Here is a 3,371-nt window from a genome sequence, read left to right as displayed (position 1 = left end):
CCTGTAGTGATCACAGTATTCATGTCCTTGTGAAGGTACCTTCTCCCCCCCTTGCTTTTTTACTTACCGCTGTGTACGCTCCTCCCCATTTTAATAAGCGAAAACCGTTTTGGGATTACTTAGAAAATCTTGCTAGAAATATATCTCTTCCGTGGATCCTTCTAGGAGATTTTAATGATATGATTTTAGAGGATGAAAAACTTGGAGGTCTTCCTGTAAATAGAACTCACATTGCGGCTTTTAGAAACTGCTTAGATAAATGTGGGCTCATAGACCTAGGTTTTCATGGACCTCGATTCACGTGGACCAACAAGAGCCCGAATTGGCAGTCCACCATAAAGGAGCGGTTAGATAGAGGTCTGGGCAATGCCAATTGGACTTTGCTCTTTCCTACAGCTGAAATTCACCATCTCCCTAGGGTCAAGTCTGACCATTGCCCTATATTACTAAACACTGACCCATCGGAGCCCAAACTCCCCAAACCCTTCAGATTCGAGTAAATGTGGCTAACCGATCCCACATTCCCAACCCTTGTAGAGGACAGCTGGCAAGCCTCGGAACTTATCCCTACTGCTTCCTTATCCTTATCTAGGTTCCCTAGGCGCCTGGAAGCGTTAATGGAAAATATTCGTTCCCGGAATAAAACTCATTTTGGGAATGTGTTTCATCGAAAAAATCGCCTGGTAGCCAGACTTAGAGGTATCCAATTGGCCTTAGCTAGGAAACCCTCTGCATATTTGCACTCCCTAGAAAGTTAGCTCACTCAGGAGTACAATATTGTTCTCCACCAAGAATATTTATATTGGCATCTCAAATCTCGCATCATGTGGTTAAACTATGGAGATGTTAATACTAAATATTTTCACATAAAAACCGTCCAACGTCGCAGTCACTTACGAGTGATAACGTTAAAGGATGGCACGGGATTATGGCTCACTGGAAAGCCTTTAACCCAGCACATTCACAATACCTTCAAAACTCTGTTCCAGGCCTCATCATCATATTGTCGCACCACCCCTGGTAATGAGAGGAACTATTGTCCCAATAGTCCCTTTTGTACCCACGCTCAGTTACTTACCAGGATTCCCCAACCTGATGAAATTTTCTAGACCTCCAGGCTCTCCCCCCTTAAAAGCCCCCGGTCCGAATGGCTTTCACGCTCTCTTTTTCCAATCAAATTGGTCTAGTTTGGGTCCGAGCATTATTCAAATTATACAAGAAATTTTTGAGCATCTTGCTATCCCTCCTAGCTGGGGGATCACAAACTTGGTCCTTATTCTGAAAGTTGCTCATCCTGATGTGATCACGCAATTTCGTCCTATCAGTCTCTGCAATACTCTCTACAAATTACTTTCCCGTATCATTGTTCATCGACTCAAACCCTTTATGGGAGAAGTCATCAATCCTTGTCAAGCGGGATTTGTGTCTGGCCGTCGTACGAGTGATAATATCATCATTGTCCAGGAGGTTATTCAAACTCTTATTTCTCGACGGGGTCGCATGGGATACGTTGCTCTTAAACTGGATCTTGAAAAAGCTTATGATCGTCTTGAGTGGTCCTTTATCCAGGAAAACCTTGAATACTTTCAGGTGCCTCTTAATCTCATTGCTTTCATCATGAATATGATTTCTTCTACAAGATTCCACATTCTTTGGAATGGATCCCCTTTCCCGGAAGTGGTGCCCAGTAGAGGCATCAGACAGGGCAACCCTCTCTCCCCCTACCTGTTTATACTTTGTTTAGAGAGACAGTCCATCAAGCTTAATAAGGCTGTTCGTGACAAACTTATCCACCCTATAAATTTTCGAACTAGGGTCCGCCGCTCGCACCTTTTCTTTGCGGATGACATCTTCTTGTTTACGAGAGCCACAGCCAGGGATTGTAAAAATCTTAGTAGACTCATGATTGACTTCTGTGCGATGTCAGGCCAACTTATGAGTGCCAAAAAGTCTAAAACTTGGTTCTCTCCCCGAACCCCTAGGCGGATAAACGATCAAGTGGCAGGTATCCTTGGCCTCCCTACCACAGACTGCATAGGAACCTACCTTGGAACACCCATTTTTACCACTGGTCGAACAGCTAGTTCCTATCAATATCTAGTGGATAACATCCGTAAGAGAATTGAAGGATGGCAAGCTAGGTATCTTTCGATGGCTAGCAGAGCCACCCTCATTAAAGCTTCGGTCACCTCTGTCCCGCTTTATGCCATGCAAACCACGCTTCTCCCAAAAAAAGTTTGCCACCACATAGATAAGATGAGCTGTCACTTCCTCTAGGGAGACACCGATCAACACAGGAGTTGCCACACCGTCAACTGGGAGACTGTCACACTCCCCAAAAAGGCTGGAGGATTGGGTATGTCCTCTACCCAGCATAGAAACAAAGCTATCCTCATGAACCAGGCCTGGCGTCTCTATTCCAATACCACGACACTTTAGGCCAGGGTCCTAAAAGCAAAATATTTTCCTCATGCTACTATGTTTACCAGTCCCCGAACTTCAAGAGGTTCTCACATTTGGACCACTATCTCACTTGGGGCCGAGCTTCTTCTTGAAGGCATGAGATGGATTATAGGAGATGGAAGGTCCATACGAGTTTGGAAAGACCATTGGCTTCCTAACGGATCCCTGCGGAACTATCTTGAAGGTCCTCTCCTCCCCCAGGAGGACGACCGTCGTGTCAACTCTCTTTGGTCAAACCAGGAGTGGTCTTTTGAATCTCTAAATCTTCCCCTCCCCACCCAACTCCATGACCTTATTCAAGGCACTCTGGTGGCCCGCTTTGCTAGCCTTACTGACTCCTTTCTATGGCCCCACAACAAGGGCACGTGTTCCGTCAAATCCGCGTCTAAATTCCTTTTTCAACGCCATCAAGTCCCTTGGAACAAAGCCCTTTGGCAATGGATTTAGGTATCCCCTTATCCCAAAAAGATCCAAATCTTTCTGTGGAAGGCTATGTGGGACCATCTCCCCACCAAAACATACCTCGCCTTTGGCCGTTCTAATATGGATACTCGCTGCCCCAGATGCCACTCACCTGAAACGACCATTCACATTCTCTGGGACTGCCCTTGGGCAAAAGAGGTATGGCACCAATCCCCAGGTATCCTGCCCTTGTCTTTCTTCCACTTGCCGCTTCAAGACTGGCTGAGATATAATGCTACGGTGGTTAGGACCTCCTTACCCCACCACCCCCCTTGGTAGGTCTATTTTCCCTTCACCTATTGGAAACTTTGGTTAGCAAGGAATGAAAGAATATTTACAAACAAATCCCGATCCCAACATAGCCTAATCTATTCCTCTGTTCGAGCGGCGATCGAATTTCATTTCCTCACCGGTACCACCAAGCGACCCTTGGATCTGATTCCTCA

This window comes from Quercus robur, chromosome 5, assembly GCF_932294415.1.
Source record: "Quercus robur chromosome 5, dhQueRobu3.1, whole genome shotgun sequence".
NCBI lineage: Eukaryota > Viridiplantae > Streptophyta > Magnoliopsida > Fagales > Fagaceae > Quercus > Quercus robur.
This window is presented reverse-complemented; position numbering follows the sequence as displayed.